Source organism: Balaenoptera musculus, chromosome 12 (assembly GCF_009873245.2).
Source record: "Balaenoptera musculus isolate JJ_BM4_2016_0621 chromosome 12, mBalMus1.pri.v3, whole genome shotgun sequence".
Taxonomy (NCBI): Eukaryota; Metazoa; Chordata; class Mammalia; order Artiodactyla; family Balaenopteridae; genus Balaenoptera; species Balaenoptera musculus.
This window is the reverse complement of record NC_045796.1, coordinates 34,143,316-34,166,245: the sequence shown is the minus strand read 5'-3', so window position 1 is coordinate 34,166,245 and position 22,930 is coordinate 34,143,316. Positions and strand designations below refer to the sequence as shown.

The 22,930-nt window shown below is 36.1% G+C and overlaps 1 protein-coding gene and 1 non-coding gene across 8 annotated transcripts in view; one reads left to right on the top strand and one right to left on the bottom strand.

The window, feature by feature from the left end:
* Positions 1–22,930, top strand: part of LAMA2 (laminin subunit alpha 2) — a 603,913-nt gene that overhangs the window by 107,295 nt on the left and 473,688 nt on the right. The gene's annotated exons all lie outside the window — the stretch shown is intronic.
* Positions 5,986–6,128, bottom strand: LOC118905570. The gene has a single exon (XR_005022275.1). It is a non-coding gene; the product is annotated as a U8 small nucleolar RNA (small nucleolar RNA).

The window sequence follows — 22,930 nt, the reverse complement described above, 5'->3', positions numbered from 1 at the left end:
GTTAGGGTAGGAAGAAACCAATTGTATATTTTGTGCAGTAACATTTCAGTGTTTCCACATGGCTTTTGTCCTTTTTGTCTTCACTGTTTATTGACAGTTTTGTTGTAGATACTTCATGTGCATCACCTCATTGAATCTACTGCTGTGAAGAGAAAACTATAACTAAAGTTGGGACAATGTCAAAGTAAGGTCCAATTCTCAGTTATATACTAGGCTATCCAAAAGGAGAATGGAAATTTCATTTAAGATAGCAGAATGTTTTGTTTTAAATAAAAATATTTTGGGTTTCATATGCCAGATACATCGCTGGTACTACTTAATTTCTCTACCTGTCAATGAGAACCATCCCTGAGATACACTGCAAAATCTTTCTGCGGATGAAATCACTGAACCCCAGCAGTGAGTGCCATGGATTATTTATTTTAAATGACAACAGCCACATTTTTATGCACGTATATCGATCGTGCCAAAAACATCCTGACTGGAAAGCTGAAGAGAAAATGAAAAAGTACTCTCTTTTTCGTATGAAAACATTACTAGCAGCAGAAACTGGAAAATGATCCACCAAGAGTTTAGATATAATGTAGATGGAGCCTGACTTAACAGTGAGTGAACAGTTACTTCTCACAAATTTCAGTAACATTGTCTTGACAGTGGTTCTGGGTGCCTTCGTGTTGCTAGGCAACTCAAAAGGGGATGGGAAATTTACACTCAAATTTATTTATATGTTAGATTTTATACATATTATATTGAGAATATATTACACACATCATTACAGGCTAGTTGTACATTTCTGTTCTCTTTTGTGTGAGCTTTTCAGCATATACATGAAAGACACTCTTACCTGCATCCTTGCTCCCCACTTTTTTTGAAAATTAACATAGCCCTAATATACATATTGTTATGGTTGACTATTCTGGCTACATGAAAGAAAATTTGTAGCTTTTTTATGCAGAAGTAATAGTTTTTTAAAAAACATAAACTTTACAATGTGTGTGTGTGTTCGTGCGGGGAGGGAGAGGCAGTGCTTTTTAAACAAGAAATCTATGAAAGAAAGGAGTAGTGTCTTTGTTCCACATGTTCCTTTCATTTAATTACTATGATTAATAGACTCAGAGAAAAATTAATAGAAAGTTTAAATCCAGTGAGATATTAAAGGTCCAAACTGTGGCTATTTTAATTAAAGACTAATCAGCTTGGGCTTTTTGAGCAATACTCTGTGGTGTTTAATAAACTGGTAGGCTAATTTCAAGTGGGAGTATTATACTTGAGGACTGGAGTGGTTTTGTGAATCAAATTTTAAGAGTTAATGCTATGTCAATGCTAAGAACCAGAGAATTAGATATTTATGACAGAAGAGCTTTAAGGAATGGTGCATAATGGATTGTGACAGCTGGAACTGCTGAAAATTGATGGTCCAAATCAAAAGGATAGATTAGGAATCTCTGTCGTATGATTACACACCTGTAACTGTGAGAAGGACAGGTGAGAAAAGCAAGGAATACCAAGGATTTTTATTTCAAGGAAGACTCCCAGGATTTGGGGTATCCGTTATCTTATTAGTTTACTCAGTTTGCAACTAGCTGAATGGTCCAAATTTGTGAATGAAGATGTTTTTAGTGTATCACACCAAAGTTATGGAACCATTCTGGGACAGTAGGCCAGAGTTTATAATACCTATGCTAAAGGAATACTAAAGGGATGGAATCTGATCTATTTAGAGTCTGATACACTTTGAGTTTCTTATGGTAGTTTGAATCAATATTTAGCTGAGTGCTTTTTGTTTATTTATTTGTGTTGTTACCATTTGATCGAACCTATGTAGTTTTATCTTTGAAACTGAAGATTAAATTGGATGTAAGTTCCACTGTATATTTTACCAAGATTACCTTTAAAAATAACACTTATTATACAAATCCTGATCACATATCTAATACAATCTTCTACCCCATAGAAGTTTAGAGATAGTTAAAAAGTATCCTCATGGGTATAGTTTTATGGGCAGAGAAAATAAAGAACATGTAAAAGTTTATCACATTGAATTATATATAGTCAATAGAAATTATTTTCTGAGTGAAAATTCTCATAGATATTATGTCAGATAATATATGTGTTTAACATAATTCTATTATACTTAGCATAATACTGCATTTACCTGGATAGTTAAAGAAGGTTTCTGTAGGATGAAGTTGAGAGGGTTGATAAGAACCTGATATTTGGTAGAGAAATCCCATGATTCGTTAGATTTGTGACTCATCAATGACATATTCAATTACTTAATATTTGTGAATTTCAGAATTTATGGTAAATATTATGACTTAGCATATCTTTGTTATTTCATGATTTAAATCTGATTCTCTTATAGATGAATTTCTGGGTTCTATCTATCTATATTTTTCATGCTACTTTCATTTTAATTTTCAAAAATTGAATTCAGATATCATTTTCCTTATTATATGCTATCAAACAACCCACTTGACTGGTTTTTCTTTTTTTGATTAGTGAATTTTTATGTTAGTTATTACCAGTTTTTGCATAAAAATACATTTATATGGCTTAATTTCTCTTAGTTATATTGACCAAAAAAGAGTATAATTAGTAGACTTGGTGTATACTGATTTTTTTTTTGTATAGATGGCTAAGTAAATATTGAACTCTTTTTTTTTTCTTTTACTATTTTTCTTTAGTTTTTCCTTTCTAAATCAATTTTTATTTGTTCATTTATTTTTCTTCCTTTATATTGAGATTTAATGGATACATAGCACTGTATAATTTTAAGGTGTACAGCATAATAATTTGACTCACATACATCATGAAATTATTATAACAATAAATTTAGTGAACATCCATCATCTCATATAAGTACAAAATTAAATAAGTAGAAAAAAATTTTTTGTGTGTGATGAGAACTATTAGGATTTATTCTCTTAACAACTTTTGCGTTTAACATACAGCAGTGTTAATTATATTTATCATGTTTACATTCCTAGTACTTATGTATCTTATAACTGGAAGTTGTAGCACCTTTTGATGGCCTTCATCCAATTCCACACCCCCCCCCCTTTTTTTTTAATACTATTTTTAGATTTTTGACATGTATATAGTCAAAACTTACTTCCCTTTTATTCATTCTATTAATTTGTGTATGAATTTAATATTTGCTAATATGTAATATAAAAGTGAACAAAACAGATAAGGGCTTTGTCCTTACGGCGCTTATAAGTCTAATGCAGGAGATAGCCAGTAAGTAATTAAACAATATAACTATATATACAGTTAGTTCTAAGAAGGAAATAAACAAGACAATGTAATAGAAAGTCATTGTGTCAAGTTATTTTAGATGAAATGACCAGAGAAGACTATATGTGGAGGTGACATTACAACTGAGAGAAGAAGGATGAGAAAGAGGCTGGAAAGTCAAGAGTTGGGGAGATAAGCTCATAAGGCAGAATGATGAAAAAGTGGATAGGCATAATAGTAAGAAAGAGTTTGGTGGGTTCAAGAAATGGCCAGTGCGGCTAGGGTAAAGTAAGGGAGGGGAAGAATAATATGAGTCAAGGTTGAAACTGTAGGTACAAGCTGGCTATTCAAGAGTTCATACCTGTGATAAGATGTTCAAATTTTCCAGTGAATTTTAAGTAAAAGAATGAAGCAGCTTTCTTAAAAGAGAAATGGAGTTGAGGAGGTTTGTTATGCAGTGATTTTAATGATGGATCATGGAATCATTAAGCCAGGGAGGAGGGAATGATGGCAGGAAAGAGAGGATGGATAAGAGAAAGGACCATGACTTGTTGTAATGGGGTACAAGAGTGAGTGAGCTGAAAGGATAAGGTGGTGTGGTGAATGCCAGGTCTAGGGAGGAGCCCTGAGGGTGGGTACTGGAGATGGAGAGGCATAAAAGAGGTTGATGAGGAAGTCAAGGACCTGAACACTGGGTGAGTCACATGTGTTGATTTTGCAGTTACACAAGGAGAGGTGGGAAGGAAGATGAACCAGAAACCATGTCTTTAAAATGCCTGGAAGGTGGTTTTATGAAAGCAGTGGGGGATGTAGTAGGTGGTATAGCTTGATGATAGAAGCTTCAAATAAGCTGAAATTTCTGGAGGGAAAGAGGAAACTGATTTGCTAGTAGCAGCAAAGAGGAGCAAGGTGGACATGTAAACTACTGCTACGTCTTGAAACATTTTAGAAAAATAAGTTTCCAAATCAGAGGTACGATGATGGTGGTTATTTTCAGTCAAATACAGTCGTGTCTCAATACTCACTGATTTACACGCATATGTATTTCTGAACAATTTAGCAAGGATGTATTTCTGTGAGAGCAGGGATCATGTTTGTTTTGTGGACTGTTGAATCATCGGAGCCTAGCATATTGTCCTCTTAGTAAATACAGTTTGACTGAAATTCATTTACTAAATTGTAAACTAAGTTTCTTGTTTTTCTTACTTTGATTTTAATTTGCAAATTAAGAACAATGTACTTTTCTTATTTTCTGGCTTTATTTATAATTCTTTTTCTTATATTCTATTATAGTATATGCACATATTTTGACATGTTCTAATTATTGTCAAATTATAAACACTATTAATTAATATCTTTTTGACGCTTCATAATATTCTATTATATGGAATTTAACACATTTCCCACTAAACTCATTTCAGGACGTATTTATAGTTAGTGCCTGTTGACACAATTTCACCCTGGTTTCAATTTATGTGATCCAAATGTTCAAGTGAAACCTTAAGGAATTATCAGATTCCTCAATAACATTCAAAACTTCTATAAAATATCTACTGAGTTGTCAGAAATTTATTTTGGAAAGAAAAAATATACTGGAAAGAAAATTCTACTTTAATGTGTGTTATTTTGGATAAAAACTTCTATAAGTTATGATTTACTATCCTTTTTGTGTAAAAATGCTAAGGTTTCTTTCCCAGAGTTTATTCTCAGTGTTTATGTTGGCCGCTGAGGTTAGGCTTGTGTAAGGCAGTGAGTTTAAGTTCTCCCTCGTTTTTCTCTCCATCCCCCCTTCCTTCTTTCTTTGTTTTCTTCCTTCTTCATTAATTTTTATAGATAACACACCTCACATTTTTCTTGTAGGAGGAGGAGGGGATAATGATTGCTCCATTCTTAGCCCACTCAAATATCTCAGCCTTGAAATTAAAAAAAAAAAATGATTTACTAACGTTATCTATTGTGGGTGTTTTTTGTTTTTTTGTTTTGTTTTGTTTTGTTTTTTTAATGGCTAAAACAGCAGCATTTTCCTGTCTGTCCTGATTTATTTTTTAAATTAATTAATTTATTTTTGGCTGCATTGGGTCTTTGTTGCTGTGCCACGGTTTCTCTAGTTGTGGCGAGCAGGGGCTATTCTTTCGTTGCGGTGCTCGGGCTTCTCATTGCAGTGGCTTTTCTTGTTGCAGAGCACGGGCTCTAGGCGCGCGGGTTTCAGTAGTTGCAGCCCATGGGCTAAGTAGTTGTGGCTCGCGGGCTTTAGAGTGCAAGCTCAGTAGTTGTGGCGCACGGGCTTAGTTGCTTCGCGGCATGTGGGATCTTCCCGGACCAGCGCTTGAACCCGTGTCCCCTGCATTGGCAGGCGGATTCTTAACCACTGTGCCAGCAGGGAAGCCCTATTGTGCTTTATATAATAAGATAATATAAAAAAAACTTGCTTTTTTAGCATTTTATTTTTAAATTTTTAAATTAATTTTTATTGCCTTTACAATGTTGTGTTCGTTTCTTGCTGTACAGCAAAGTGAATCAGTCATAAGTATACATATATCCACTATTTTTTAGACTTCCTTCCCATTTAGGTCACCACAGAGCATTGAGTAGAGTTCCCTGACTATACAGTAGGTTCTCATTAGTTATCTATTTTATACATAGTAGTGTACACATGTCAGTCTCAATCTCCCAATTCATCCCATCGCCCCCTTCCCCCCCTTAACTGTAAGTTTGTTCTCTACATCTGTGACTCTGTTTCTGCTTTGCAGATAAGTTCATCTGTACCATTTTTCTAGATTCCACATATATGTGATATGGTACGATATTTGTTCTTCTCTTTCTGACCTACTTCACTCTGTATCTGCCCTCCAAAAGGAGGAACAGGTGAGGATTATCCTACCTGATGATTTTTTTTAGCATTTTAATACTGGTATTTTACTAAATTTTTGAGTAATTGATAACTTGTCGACTTCTCATTACTTTAAAATATTTCCAATAATTTAATAGTAATTGTACAATTTAAATTAACTCCAGTTCCTATGCTAAATACACAGAGACTAATAAATTGTTGTTGAAGGAATAGTTACAATAGTTTCATTCTAGAAAAGATTTCCAATTATTCTATAGCTCTGTAGATTGACCCAAAGATGCCTCAACTCAAGGGAAAGAATATATCTATATTATATATAATTATATATATATATATATATAATTTTTGTGTTTCTGTCCCTTTTTATATTTATTTATCTACCCATTAGCTCCATATTTCTAGTTTTTGTTAGGGGAGATCCTACTTTCAAGTGTTTCCTATTCTCATGCTTTTTCTTTAGAACTATCTGTTTGAGATTTATTGTATTTTTAAAGAAAAGATATGTACGTGTGATATAATTATTCTTATGTTTTGGTTAAAAAAAAAAGAAGAACCTAAGATTGAAAAGTGCCCATCAGTGTCTCTGATGGCAAAGCCTAATGTTAGGCATTTATCATAAATGCCTAATGATCAGTATTTAATCAGTCTATAATTAAATATATAATATTGGCAGCAGATATCACAGGCTAGGTGAGAACCAACTTGTAAAGTGTTTAAAATGTGATCTTCGATTATTGAAACCCAGAGACATCATTTATGGTTATGATCATATATAGGAAATTGTATTGCTCTCTGCATAACACTTTTGTAGAATTTTAATGTGAAATTTTAAAGTGCTTTTTGCTAAGAGTTTAGTGTCTTTTTACTACTTGTGTCAACAGATTTCTTTTAGGAAGAAATGGGTGATAATCTTATTTTGTTTTAGCTGCCTTAAACATACTTGTTTCGATCATAGCGGCTGGGCACTAGTCATTGTGACCTCCCATTTCTTCCTCTATATTCCTGATCTTGATGAAGAGCCCCATTCACCCATTATCCACACCACAAGCCATACCATGGAGCCCGCTTTTACAGTTGCCATCCACTCAGCCACCAAGTGCTGTGGGTATTGCCTCTGACATCTTTCTAAAAGCCTTCTGCTTCTTTCCAGTCCTACAGCCATTACCTTCATTCAGAATCTAAATATTTCTTCCTTTAATTTCTGAACAGCCTCTTAAGTTAGTCATCTGCCACCCTCTCTTCCTTCTCCCATTCGCACATCTCTGTTGCTTAATATTCTCGTAAGGATGCCATGGTCTCCAATTTAAAGTTTATATTGGAACTTTTAATAAGACAGGCATCCCCTTTATAATCTGGTCCCTGTTCATCAGCCCAACCTAATCTTTGACACGCCTCGCATTGACACACTGCGCTCTTGTCATGCTGAGTGCTTCGTAGTTATTGCACAGTGAACCTGCATACACTTTCTCAAAGGTTGCCCCTTCTGCCTCCCTTCTCCTAAACTTCCTATTATTTGCATGGGCAACATGTCCTCACCTTTTAAGAATTTCCTGAAATAATCCCCTGATGTCCTAATCTTTTAACAGTCACCACTCTGAGCTACAGAGGTCTTTGTATTTATATTATTTATCACATGATATTGCCACTGAAGGTTTGTGCCTGTTTCCCATCATGGGCTTAGGTAGCTCTGTGGAGAGCTCAGGGGAAGCAATCTTGGAAGGGGGGCCAAGGAGACTTGTCTCTAAGATGCAGCGGCAGCGCAGTGTTTTACTTAGATTGTATTGATTCGAGAAGGTTTTAGGGAAGCTCACAGAGATTACCAAGGAAAGGCGAAGTATGAGGGATGCTAAGCAACTCTTGGTGCCACCGCTGCTGTTTCTTCCACAATGGAGTGAGCTCCTGGAAAACAGGGGCTATATCTGTGATCTGTGTGTCCCCTGAGCACCACATGGTGTTTGGCAAACAGATTGTCTGCTGGTACATAGTAGGTTCTTAAATGTTAAGTGAACTGGGGATCCTAGATGCTATTCATGGAACCGTATTAAATTGCTTTCAAAAAGTAATTTCTCTGTGGCATTGGAATCTATTTAAAATACATCCTTTTTTTTCCAAATGAAATATCTGATACATGCTATTTGATTAAGATATGTGGGCTCAAACAGGATTACCAAAGTGTTGCCACGTGTATGTAAATCACACACGAATAACTAGTCTAACATTCTATTCACTAAGGGAGATTTAGTGAAAGGAATCACTTTGGCCAGTGCTTTTCTTTTTTTTTTTTTTTTAAACATCTTTATTGGAGTATAATTGCTTTACAATGGTGTGTTAGTTTCTGCTTTATAACAAAGTGAATCAGTTATACATACACATATGTTCCCATATCTCTTGCCCCTTGCATCTACCTCCCTCCCACCCTCCCTATCCCGTCCCTGTAGGTGGTCACAAAGCACCAAGCTGATCTCCCTGTGCTATGCGGCTGCTTCCCACTAGCTATCTATTTTACATTTGGTAGTGTATATATGTCCATGCCACTCTCTCACTTTGTCACAGCTTACCCTTCCCCCTCCCCATATCCTCAAGTCTATTCTCTAGTAGGTCTGCATCTTTATTCCCGTCTTTCCCCTAGTTTCTTCTGACCATTTTCTTTTTTTTTTTAGATTCCATATATATGTGTTAGCATATGGTATTTGTTTTTGTCTTTCTGACTTACTTCACTCTGTGTGACAGTCTCTAGGTCCATCCACCTCACTACAAATAACTCAGTTTTGTTCCTTTTTATGGCTGAGTAATATTCCATTGTATATATGTGCCACATCTTCTTTATCCATTCATCTGTTGATGGACACTTAGGTTGCTTCCATGTCCTGGCTATTGTAAATAGAGCTGCAATGAACATTGTGGTACATGACTCTTTTTGAATTATGGTTTTCTCAGGGTATATGCCCAGTAGTGGGATTGCTGGGTCGTATGGTAGTTCTATTTTTAGTTTTTTAAGGAACCTCCATACTGTTCTCCATAGTGGCTGTATCAATTTACATTCCCACCAAGAGGGTTCCCTTTTCTCCACACCCTCTCCAGCATTTATTGTTTCTAGATTTTTTGATGATGGCCATTCTGACTGGTGTGAGATGATATCTCATTGTAGTTTTGATTTGCATTTCTCTAATGATTCATGATGTTGAGCATTCTTTCATGTGTTTGTTGGCAATCTATATATCTTCTTTGAAGAAATGTCTACTTAGGTCATCTGCCCATTTTTGGATTGGGTTGTTGGTTTTTTTTGATATTGACCTGCATGAGTTGTTTGTACGTTTTGGTCCATTGATCTACGTTTCTGTTTTTGTGCCAGTACCATACTGTCTTGATTACTGTAGCTTTGTAGTATAGTCTGAAGTCAGGGAGCCTGATTCCTTTTGCTCCATTTTTCATTCTCAAGATTGCTTTGGCTATTCGGGTTCTTTTGTGTTTCCATACAAATTGTGAACTTTTTTGTTCTAGTTCTGTGAAAAATGCCAGTGGTAGTTTGATAGGGATTGCATTCAATCTGTAGATTGCTTTGGGTAGTAGAGTCATTTTCACAATGTTGATTCTTGCAATCCAAGAACATGGTATATCTCTCCATCTATTTGTATCATCTTTAATTTCTTTCATCATGGTCTTATAATTTTCTGCATACAGGTCTTTTGTCTCCTTAGGTAGGTTTATTCCTAGATATTTTATTCTTTTTGTTGCAATGTTAAATGGGAGAGTTTTCTTAATTTCACTTTCAGATTTTTCATCATTAGTGTATAGGAATGCAAGAGATTTCTGTGCATTAATTTTGTATCCTGCTACTTTACCAAAGTCATTGATTAGCTCTAGTAGTTTTCTGGTAGCATCTTTAGGATTCTCTATGTATAGTATCATGTCATCTGCAAACAGTGACAGCTTTACTTTTCTTTTCTGATTTGGATTCCTTTTATTTCTTTTTCTTCTCTGATTGCTGTGGCTAACACTTCCAAAACTATGTTGAATAATAGTGGTGAGAGTGGGCAGCCTTGTCTTGTTCCTGATCTTAGTGGAAATGGTTTCAGTTTTTCACCATTGAGGACGATGTTGGCTGTGGGTTTGTCATATGTGGCCTTTATTATGTTGAGGAAAATTCCCTCTATGCCTACTTTCTGCAGGGCTTTTATCATAAATGGGTGTTGAATTTTGTTGAAAGCTTTCTCTGCATCTATTGAGATGATTCTATGGTTTTTCTCCTTCAATTTGTTAATATGGTGTATCACGTTGATTGATTTGCGTATATTGAAGAATCCTTGCATTCCTGGAATAAACCCCACTTGATCATGGTGTATGTTCCTTTTAATGTGCTGTTGGATTCTGTCTGCTAGTATTTTGTTCAGGAATTTTGCATCTATGTTCATCAGTGATATTGGTCTGTAGTTTTCTTTCTTTGTGACATCTTTGTCTGGTTTTGGTATCAGGGTGATGGTAGCCTTGTAGAATGAGTTTGGGAGTGTTCCTCCCTCTGCTATATTTTGGAAGAGTTTGAGAAGGATAGGTGTTAGCTCTTCTCTAAATGTTTGATAGAATTCACCTGTGAAGCCATCTGGTCCTGGGCTTTTGTTTGTTGGAAGATTTTTAATCACAGTTTCAATTTCAGTGCTTGTGATTGGTCTGTTCATATTTTCTATTTCTTCCTGGTTCAATCTCAGCAGGTTGTGCATTTCTAAGAATTTGTCCATTTCTTCCAGGTTGTCCATTTTATTGGCATAGAGTTGCTTGTAGTAATCTCTCATGATCCTTTGTATTTCTGCAGTGTCAGTTGTTACTTCTACTTTTTCATTTCTAAATCTATTGATGTGAGTCTTCTCCCTTTTTTTCTTGATGAGTCTGGCTAATGGTTTATCAATTTTGTTTATCTTCTCAAAGAACCAGCTTTTAGTTTTATTGATCTTTGCTATTGTTTCCTTCATTTCTTTTTCATTTATTTCTGATCTGATCTTTATGATTTCTTTCCTTCTGCTAACTTTGGGGTTTTTTTGTTCTTCTTTCTCTAATTGCTTTAGGTGCAAGGTTAGGTTGTTTATTTGAGATGTCTGTTGTTTCTTGAGGTAGGATTGTATTGCTATAAACTTCCCTCTTAGAACTGCTTTTGCTGCATCCCATAGGTTTTGGGTCGTTGTGTCTCCATTGTCATTTGTTTCTAGGTATTTTTTGATTTCCCCTTTGTCTTCTTCAGTGATCACTTCGTTATTAAGTAGTGTATTGTGTAGCCTCCATGTGTTTGTATTTTTTACAGATTTTTTCCTATAATTGATATCTAGTCTCATAGCATTGTGGTCAGAAAATATACTTGATACGATTTCAATATTCTTAAACTTACCAAGACTAGATTTGTGACCCAAGATATGATCTATCCTGGAGAATGTTCCATGAGCACTTGAGAAAAATGTGTATTCTGTTGTTTTTGGGTGGAATGTCCTATAAATATCAATTAAGTCCATCTTCTTTAATCTATCATTTAAAGCTTGTGTTTCCTTATTTATTTTCATTTTGGATGATCTGTCCTTTGGTGAAAGTGGGGTGTTAAAGTCCCCTACTATGATTGTGTTACTGTCGATTTCCCCTTTTATGGCTGTTAGTATTTGCCTTATGTATTGAGGTGCTCCTATGTTGGGTGCATAAATATTTACAATTGTTATACCTTCCTCTTGGATCAATCCCTTGATCATTATATAGTGTCCTTCTTTGTCTCTTGTAATAGTCTTTATTTTAAAGTCTATTTTTTCTGGTATGAGAATTGCTACTCCAGCTTTCTTTTGATTTCCATTTGCATGGAATATCTTTTTCCATCCCCTCACTTTCAGTCTGTATGTGTCTCTAGGTCTGAAGTGGGTCTCTTGTAGACAGCATATATATGGGTCTTGTTTTTGTATCCATTCAGCCAGTCTGTATCTTTTGGTGGGAGCATTTAATCCATTTACATTTAAGGTAATTATCAATATGTATGTTCCTATTCCCATTTTCTTAAATGTTTTGGGTTTGTTATTGTAGGTGTTTTCCTTCTCTTGTGTTTCTTGCCTAAAGAAGTTCCTTTAGCTTTTGTTGTAAAGCTGGTTTGGTGGTGCTGAACTCTCTCAGCTTTTGCTTGTCTGTAAAGCTTTTAATTTCTCCATCACATCTGAATGAGATCCTTGCTGGGTAGAGTAATCTTGGTTGTAGGTTTTTCTGCTTCATCACTTTAAGTATATCCTGCCACTCCCTTCTGGCTTGCAGAGTTTCTGCTGAAAGATCAGATGTTAACCTTATGGGGATTCCCTTGTGTGTTATTTGTTGTTTTTCCCTTGCTGCTTTTAATATGTTTTCTTTATATTTAATTTTTGATAGTTTGCTTAATATGTGTCTTGGCGTGTTTCTCCTTGGGTTTATCCTGTATGGGACTCTCTGTGCTTCCAGGACTTGATTAACTCTTTCCTTTCCCATATTAGGGAAGTTTTCGACTATAATCTCTTCAAATATTTTCTCAGTCCCTTTCTTTTTCTCTTCTTCTTCTGGGACCCCTATAATTCGAATGTTGGTGCATTTAATATTGTCCCAGAGGTCTCTGAGACTGTCCTCAGTTCTTTTCATTCTTTTTTCTTTATTGTGCTCTGCAGTAGTTATTTCCACCATTTTATCTTCCAGGTCACTTATCCGTTCTTCTGCCTCAGTTATTCTGCTATTGATCCCGTGTAGAGTATTTTTAATTTCATTTATTGTGTTTTTCATCGTTGCTTGGTTCCTCTTTAGTTCTTCTACGTCCTTGTTAAATGTTTCTTTCATTTTGTCTATTGTATTTCCAAGATTTTGGATCTTCCTTACTATCATTATTCTGAATTATTTTTCAGGTAGACTGCCTATTTCCTCTTCATTTGTTAGGTTTGGTGTGTTTTGACCCTGCTCCTTCATCTGCTGTGTGTTTTTCTGTCTTCTCATTTTGCTTATCTTACTGTGTTTGGGGTCTCCTTTTCACAGGCTGCAGGTTCGTAGTTCCCGTTGTTTTTGATATCTGTCCCCAGTGGCTAAGGTTGGTTCAGTGGGTTGTGTAGGCTTCCTGGTGGAGGGGACTAGTGCCTGTGTTCTGGTGGATGAGGCTGGATCTTGTCTTTCTGGTGGGCACGTCCATGTCTGGTGGTGTGTTTTGGGGTGTCTGTGGCCTTATTATGATTTTAGACAGCCTCTCTGCTAATGGATGGGGCTGTGTTCCTGTCTTGCTAATTGTTTGGCATACGGTGTCCAGCACTATTGCTTGCTGGTCGTTGAGTGTAGCTGGGTCTTGGTGTTGTGATGGAGATTACTGGGAGATTTTCATTGTTTGGTATTACGTGGAGCTGGGAGGTCTCTTGTGGACCAGTGTCTTGAAGTTGGCTCTCCCACCTCAGAGGCACAGCCCTGATGCCTGGCTGGAGCACCAAGAGCCTTTCATCCGCACGGCTCAGAATAAAAGGGAGAAAAAAAATAGAAAGAAAAAAGAAAGAGGATAAAATATATTAAAATAAAATAAAGATAAAATAAAATAAAGTTATTAAAATAAAGAATAAAATGTAATTAAGAAAAAAAGAAAAAAATTTTTTTTCTAAAGTAAAAAAAGCAAAAAACAAAAATAACACGGATGGACAGAACCCTAGGACAAATGGTGAAAGCAAAGCTATACAGACAGAATCTCACACAGAAGCATGTACATATACACTCACAAAAAGAGGAAGAGGGAAAAAAATAATATATCCTCTCCCAAAGTCCACCTCCTCAATATGGGATGATTCGTTGTCTATTCAGGTATTCCACAGATGCAGGTACATCAAGTTGTTTGTGGAGCTTTATCCGCTGCTTCTGAGGCTGCTGGGAGAAATTTTCCTTTCTCTTTGTTCGTACAGCTGCTGGGGTTCAGCTTTGGATTTGGACCTGCCTCTGCATGTAGGTCCCCTGAGGGCGTCTGTTCCCCGCCCAGACAGAACGGGGTTAAAGGAGCAGCTGCTTCGGGGGCTCTGGCTCACTCAGGCTGGGGGGAGGGAGGGGTACAGAGGAGGCGGGGCGAGCCTGCGGCGGCAGAGACCGGCGTGACGTTGCAGCAGCCTGAGGCGTGCCGTGTGTTCTCCCGGGGAAGTTGTCCCTGGATCACAGGACCCTGGCAGTGGCGGGCTGCACAGGCTCCCAGGAGGAGCAGTGTGGATAGTGACCTGTGCTTGCACACAGGCTTCTTGGTTGGCCAGTGCTTTTCTGATGGAGGAATATATCAGAAATATTAACAGCCAGCTTTCTCCATTTTAGGCTGCCAGTTTTTCCTAAGAGCTGCTACACATCAAGTATACCCAAATTGCCTTTCTGAAATACGGGAACACAAGTGTACTGTCAGTAAAATGGTCTGTGTTGATTAGTTTGTCTTTGGGGTACAGTTGAGTCATCAGGTGATGGAGATGCTGCTGGCGTTTCACGCAGCCTGCCGTGGTGTGCTGGCTTTATTGGCTTCCTAGCAGCGACACTGACACAAATTGTCAGATTTTATGGGCAGTTTTAAACCTAATGAAATACATCCTCAAGAAACTTCCCTCACCATTTTAGTAGCTGTACAGTTTGAAAGGAAAGAACCAAGGTACACAACACATGATAGTTCAGGACTGAAATCATGGAAGACGGTGACAACATGCTTATTTTGTTCTTGCACATGGTGTCATTACCTGCACGATGGGATACTGATGCTGTCTCAGAGGCTGGCATTAATCTTTGTACCAAAGCTTGCAGAAACCCTGCATGCATTCACTGATGCAAGTGTTGCTGTCCATCTTCTTGATCTTAAGATTACTCCTTTGGGATATAAGGTAATATAAGGCTGCCAAACTTTAAAAAAAAATTCAAAGTTAGTGAAGGTAAGAGATGTTCATTTTCTTCCAGTACTGAAAATTAACTACAAAGCCACATAAGAATTTACATCCATCATCCTATTTCATCATAACCCTGGGAGAGTGGAAATATAGTTAGTCCTATTATACCAATGAGAACTAAAAGTTTTGCTTGTATTTGGTCCCAGGTCTACAAGAATCCAAAGATGTAGCTTTAATTAGTACTATATAGAGTCTCCTAACAAAGCAGTTGTTTTACTAAAATCTTGCTGTTTGTTAAATCTAGATTAAAAAAATTCTATTTCCACGTGTAAAGGAATGCTGAGAAAAATATACATTCAAAGATAGCTTATCTTTTCATTTTTTCTACCTCTTGAAGTACTCCCTAAATAGTGATAGAGTCAAGATCTGTATATTGCCAGGACCTTTGGCAGGGAAAGATGACTTTTTGGATAGAATCACTTGTAGGAATTTTCCAAATGATTCACACAGAATCAACTTAATCTTCTGGAAAACATTGTAGGAACCACAAATACATATTGTACCCAGGATGTAGAGTGCTTACTGCAGTGTGGTCTGTGATTTTTTTTTTTTTTTTTTGGTATGCATAACCCAAATACCTAGATAGAAATGGCTAATTTTAGCACTTCTACTATAAAACAGTTTCGTACAAGAGAATATCTTCATTCATATTAAACATACCAGTATCTCTACCAACTACAATTAATTAAGAAACACATGCCATTGAAATCTCACCTGGTGGTGATGAGGAAACAATCCTCTCCACTGGGTGTCTTTGGAGAGTATAGAAGTTAACTCTTTAGTAAAATAAAGACTCATTTAGTATAAAAATTGCCTATAAAATGCTTGAGCCAATGTAGAAATAAGTTAATTATCTTCCCACCCAGACCACAATCTCTCAACTATTAGGAATTCTCTCTCTTTTTGCTTCCAAGCACTTTGGAGTTATGGCTGAAATTTTTTAAAATACTAAAACGGGAATTTATTTTTAAAAATAGGGTATAAAAGGATTCTTCACTTGTCAGAAGGATTCATCTTACAGTTTCTTATTGATTTTTTTTCCCCGACTATATTCAGAGCTTGTAATTTTATTTTCCCAACTTCGGTTCACACAGATTTTCAAGGGTACCACAACTGCAGAAGATAAAGCATGCTGGTGTTATTTATGTGTCATAGATAGTAAAAATTGAGTCACAATGTCTTGCCAAGAATGACAAAAACTCAATACTAGAGTCAAGGTTACGGCTCAGATTCTTTAAAAACTGTGTTGTGACTAGTTTTTCAAAAACCTCAAAATTTTGCCAAATATTCCACAACTTCTAATTGGGATAGTTATTTTAAAAAATCACAACGTGCTTAATCCAAAAATCCAGGCCGGAGACAGACATTAGAGTGAGTCTTCAGAAAAATGAAGAAATAATTTTTTTGAAAAGCATAGAGTCATTAATTAAATATTTGACCTTTTGTGGCTTCTCAAATGTCCATTTTCAAAAAGAAGCAGTTAGAAGGAAAAGATATGAATGTAAATTCGGGGCCAGAGGACAAAAATAGTTTAAATTGCCTTGATATATGTTCACAGATTGCAAATGAGCACTTCTTAAAATTTAAACCCTTGAATGTGATATCTCAGGCACTGAGTTTTTTATGTATACAATGTGATTCTTACTGCCTTCCAGCTGTGTTCTGATTTCAGAAGATGACCTTCCCTATAAGTTTTATATGTAACTCATAAAATGCACGACTCTGGAGAACAATTATCATGACAGGGAGTGTGCTTTCTTGATTATGCGGTGGGGTCCTGTTTCCCACCTCTGTTTTTGAAGGATATTAAAGGTAAGATTAAAAATGCTCCAGTCGTTCTGCTTGCTTGATTGTAACAGTGAAGGAGACAGAATTGATTCTAGCTTATGGCTCAGTGTTTCAATGTTATTCGGCAGCACCTGTTGGCCAGCAGCTGTTGGGGATTATTGCAGGTTTCTTTGTCAGGAACAATGTGGCAACAGTAATAAATCAGATTTAAACTGGTTACTGAATTGGTTTAAAAGGTTTAAAAGTCTTTTTATAATCAAAGATGTTAATTCTAAGTGGTGAACCCGAATGAACCTGTATATATCTTGGGACCAAGTTATACTTTCTAAATCTGGCTAATGACCATACAGGTACTGAAGCCAGGACAATTTTCTCCCAGAAATACAGCAACATTGAAAGTATCCCTACCAAACATGCCTGAAAAGATGGGAAAGCTACAATATTCCTTTAATTTTTTTTCCTTTGGTTCAGGTGAAATGGAGGATACAGCTCTGATCATTAGAATTTCATATGGCAGGTGCTCACAGACATAGTGGATTTGAGGAAATCAGTTTTCACTAATCTAGAAAATTCTCTCCTCGAGAGAGAAGGGATTTAAAAACTTTCATGATCTATTTAAATTCAACATATCTTTCTCCTATTCTGAATAGGGAAAAGTGACTCTAAGGTCATAATGTGGAATTGACTTCTCCCTTCCTAGTATATTATGACATTTCACATTAAGGCAAAATAGGGAGAAACATTCACGGGTGAAGAGGAAGGAGAGAAATGTAGTTTTTTACTTTATTAGTTTTCATGACAGTACATACTTTATACAGTCCATCATTCCTGGTTGTCTAAATATGTGTTTTCCCTAAGGTAAAGTCTCAAAAATTTCAGAAGATGTTTTAGGAGTTCTGTCAGAGAGGTGAATGGTCTAGAACTAAAGCAAATGTAATATGACTTTTTATTTAATATATTTGTTTCCTATATCTATGCCTTTATCTATGCATACAGGTACATCCATATGCCAAAAATTCGTGTTCGTTTTTTCATATTCAAATTTTATTAGTGAGAATAGCAGACTTATACGTAATCTCATTTATTTATGTGGAGACTAGCCCACCTTGCTCATTTTTTTTTTAAATTGGTGAGTGACTATCTATCTATCTATCTATTTATTTATTTATTTATTATTTTTGGCTGTGTTGGGTCTTCGCTTCTGTGCGAGGGCTTTCTCTAGTTGCGGCAAGCGGGGGCCGCTCTTCATAGCGGTGCGCGGGCCTCTCACTGTCGCGACCTCTCTTGTTGCGGAGCACAGGCTCCAGACGCGCAGGCTCAGTAGTTGTGGCTCACGGGCCTAGCTGCTCCACGGCATGTGGAATCTTCCCAGACCAGGGCTCGAACCCTTGTCCCCTGCATTCGCAGGCAGATTCTCAGCCACTGAGCCACCAGGGAAGCCCCTTGCTCATTTTACTTTGTAAACCCACTCACTATTCTTCTTACCCCTTCTTCTCTTTCTTTTCATCCTTCACTAATAGAGCCTTCAGCTACTAAGGCAAGACATGCAGACCACTTTCTGAGGAGTAACTTAAACACATAGATCATTTTGGTGGCAAACCTGACAGTCACCAGTCTTTTATAAAATCAGGTCCCTGCTCTTTTGGTAACAGGGTTAAGAAATGCTACACCAGCTCCTTGTGTGGAGAAAAGAGATCTGCTGATTGTTCTATTTGGAAGCCTTGAGCCCACCCCCATGTCTTTGCACATTTATGAAATTACTGTGACTTGTCTTTTATATCTTTTTGAGTGTTTATGTAATTAGGTTAGGCTCTACCTAATGGAGAGGAGTTGTGCTTATTCTGTGCCTAGTGGTTCATCCATCTCTGAGTCTTTCCGAGCATGAAAGGTGGCAGTAGTGTGCCCGGCATCAAGACTGAGCAAAGAAAAGATCTTCAGAGATTACTCTTGAAATCTGTTCTGAGAACACATGGTTTTCCTAGAGCTGTTTACTTCAGGACTTTCGGGGTCAGGAGGAAAGCTTTTCAACAAATCTGGTTCCTTTTCAAAACTACTTTTGGTAGTTTTTTTACATGTGCCTGGTAATTCATTTTAAATGGTGAAGGGAGGGAGATAATGAGTAGATAGAATTCTAAATGCACTAAGGCTCTTTTATGATCCTATTGTTTTTTCATAAATTTTATCTGGTAGCATACAAAAATTGTAAAAATGAGTAGGTTTAATGTTGCTGACTACAGAAAATTTATTGAAAGAGGGCAGATGCAGCCCTAGGCTCCTGAACCATGGCTTATATTGTCCCTTTGCTTCCTCCAACCCAGGGCCCAACTGTAGACTTTCAGGATTAATTTTAGTCATTTCACACAATTCCATACTGTACCTTGTCTTTCTGCAAAGCAAAGGTAATGTTGTAGTTCAAAACTCAGCCATCCATGACCCTTAGGATATATGTTTTTATTATTTCTGGCAGGGACATTTAAAATTTCTTTACCTACATTTTGCACTTATTTGCATTCTTAAACACAGAATGTAGATGATAAATTTACTGATTTTTGTAACTCATTCACTATTACTGTAATTTAGTTCTGATTTAAATACAGTGATAACATTATACACTGTAAATTTATTTAGAACTGTTTATCTCTATCTGCAAATAACCCCAGACTCCAGTACTGCTACCACCCTTAATTTGTTTCCTTAAAACGGCTGTAATTTGGAATTAAAATTATTAAAGTTGTTATAATTATTTATGAAAAAAAGGATTTATCCATTCTCCTATGGATAAAATGCACACTTATTTTGGATATTAAGAAGACTTTGTTCATTTTTGGAATACTTCCTTCTTCTTGGCTATTCACTGGAAATAGCCAGTTATCATTTTTACATGTCTCTCAAAATTATTGCAGTTTCATTAAAGATAATGGGGTTTTGTCCTAGTGGAAAGATACTATGAAAATAATGCTTGCTCACTGAAGGACAAGAATAATACTGTATTGTTTTTCTGGTTCATCAAGGTGATGGTTCATAAAGAATAAATAAATGTTCCATTGACAATGTTAGTTATGTATTCTAGTTTATTAAATGAATTCAAGCACAGTAAAAAGAAAATCATTTTCAAACCTGCTGCGCTTGGCCCAAAAACTGATTATGTTTTTGTCTATGGTATATACATCTTAAAGGCTTTATTTAGAGTCAGTGACAAATGTGCCATCTATATGTGATAAGATATAAAATGTTTACCTTAATAGGAAGGTGCTGTAATGTCCCCTTCTCATTCAACATAATCATATTACAAATTCCCATCTCTTTTTGAAGTCTTATCTATGGCTATCAGACTATGATATGAAACTCACTTTTAAAAATAAAGCAAGTATAGCCAAATATCATTAGTCTTTCAACTTTTTTGTATATTGATATTTATTCATTTTTTTGAATAAATAGGCTAATATGATAACAAATAACCAAATAGTTATTAAGATGGTCAGGGAAGACCTAGTAAAATAATCCAGAGTTGCACATTATAGGAACCAAAAGAGTGACTGGAGCATAGAAGGTATGGGTTAGAGAAATAGAATGTTCCTAATCTAGAAAGAAATGTCAGAGAGGTAGACAGGACCAGAACATGTAGGGCTTTGTAAGTCAGGAGAAACATTTGCATTTTATTCTAAATAGATTGTAAGTAGAGATGTGTATTACTTCTGATATATTTTAGAAAGATTTATGTGGCTACCATATGGAGAATTTATTATTGGGATGCAAGAGCTGAAGTAGGGAGACGAACTAAGAGGCTGTAGGAACCCAGGTGTGAGGGCAGCTTGTATAGGGTGGATTTCATGGAAATGAGAAAAAAGGTGTGTATGGGATTTTTGGCAGGCAGAATAAATACTACTTTCTGCTGAATTGGATGTAGGTGATAAGGAAAAAAGGAGAAAGTTTAATTAAGGTAGTTAGGAAAGGAAAATCAGGGATAGATCCTAGATTTTGGTCTTGAGCAGTTACGTGGATGCTGATGTCATTGAAAGTGCTGGAATAGATGAGGAGGAGAGCAAGATTTTTAGGGAGGAAAGGCTGGGGAATAAAGAGTTTAATTTGAGACATCTTTTAGACATCAAAATAGAGCAAGGTCCTTGAGAAAGTGGGAGAGGTTGTAATACAGACTTTATAGACCACGTGTGGAGAGCTTGGTCTTTGATAAGAGTGTCGTTTCCTCTATGCCAACAGTGATGTGAACATGAGAAGGTTTCTGTCTCATTGCTTCTAATTTCTTGAAGGGGTATGAGACAAGACCAACATTGGAAAATAAGGCAGAGGAGGATGGAGTCTAGTACACTTGAAGAGCAAGAAGATATGGGTACCTCAGCTATGCTTTTTCTGGTCATCTTACGTTTGGATCCTGTGTACTTTTTACATTGGTCTGGGCTACCTAGCAAAACCTGGAGCTGGGTTTGTCCCCTCTGCACTTTTACCTCTTCAGTGGGCCGTTCTGGTTTTAGGTTCTACATCTTACAGTCAGTATTCATTCATGCACAAGTATTTATTGAGTTTCAACTTATCGAGTACAAGACGCTGCATTTAATCATTCCAACTTTAAGTTTTTCATCATTCCATCATCTAGATTTAAGCTGCATCAGAAGAATCCATATAAAACCTGCCTTCAGATGGCTCGTTAGTTTTATAAAGATTCTCTAAAGTTGTGTTTTCTGAGTACAAAACAGAAGAAAAATACCATTCATACTGTGCACACTTTCTAGATGTTTGACTATGGTAGAATTATTTAACCTACCATCTTTAAAACAAGGAATATAAAATCCAGCTAACAGAGCAGAACATAAATATGAACAAGTAAGGACATAAGGATTATGAACTAATAAGTGTTCAATATTGTCATTAGACTCTAACCAAGCATGAGTATATCCGGTATTATATTCTGTCAGGGAGAATTATCAAGCCTTAATGCTTTGAAATAGAACTAAGGAATCTCTTCAAATAAGAAATTAAATAGAATTTACTCCAGGGTAACTAATTAACACTTTTCAAAATAGCTGAGAACACTCTTGTCTGAAATTGAACTCAATATAGATCATTTATCATTAAAAATGTAAACATACTAACTAAATGACACCAATTTAGAGTTTAAAAGCTGCTGTAATCTTATTTGGAGATACAAATCAAGAATAGATATTAAGGAGAAGTTATCTTAATTAATCATATCAAATCTCCAGGGTTTCCCCACTTCCCTTAAAAACACATGTATAAGTTTAGGCTGATTGTCTTTGCTATGAGATCATCAAAGTCATGTGTTTAATTTGAGAAGCACTGGTGACAAATGAGAGCCAGAAAAGGGGGCCTCACTTGTGAACCTCTAAGGAAAAGGAAATATGCAGCGTCTCAACCACTTTTGCTTCTCCCTACAGTTTATCTGTATTATGGATTGTAGAGGTATTTTTTAACAGTATTGTTCTTAGTGTAATAATATTCACAAATATTTCACCATGAAAAGCACTAAACATTTTAAGTATACAATATTAAATGCACCATCTTTGATAATTATTTTTATTGACCATATTCTTGTCAACTCTAACTTTATTAAGAAATTTAATACCCTAACACTCCAGAATTTTAAACTTGTTCAGGTCTTTAAAGTTTTCTTATGACTGTCAAAGGAAGGTATTTCTTTAAATAAATATAGTATTCCTCATTGTTCCTCATCGAAAGATCTCTTTTATGTAGTCTGCACAAGAAAATGGAAATGATGCACAAAAATACAGCTTTTTATCATCCAAGTTGTTTATGCATCTTGGGTTTGCTTATTTTTGCAATCGTGTGCATTTTAAAATTGCCATTTGTATTTTGTATTCTAGCTTTTGACTGTAGTGGAAATTTGGATTGAAGACAATAGGAACTGTGATGTACAGTATATAAGCTTGCATCCAGCTGAGAAAAACCACCACTCTTGTCTGTGCTTCAATCAATAGGAGATTTTCTTTCAGTTTGTTTAGAATAACCAGGTCCTGTCATCTTCATAGAATACAATATTTGACAGAAAGATTTTTCTTTTGCCCTTTGTGGCTTAAATGCTGAATGCCACAAAAACTTCTGTCTAGCTGAAGAACAGTTTAAGGTATCCTCTATGATGATGGGTAAC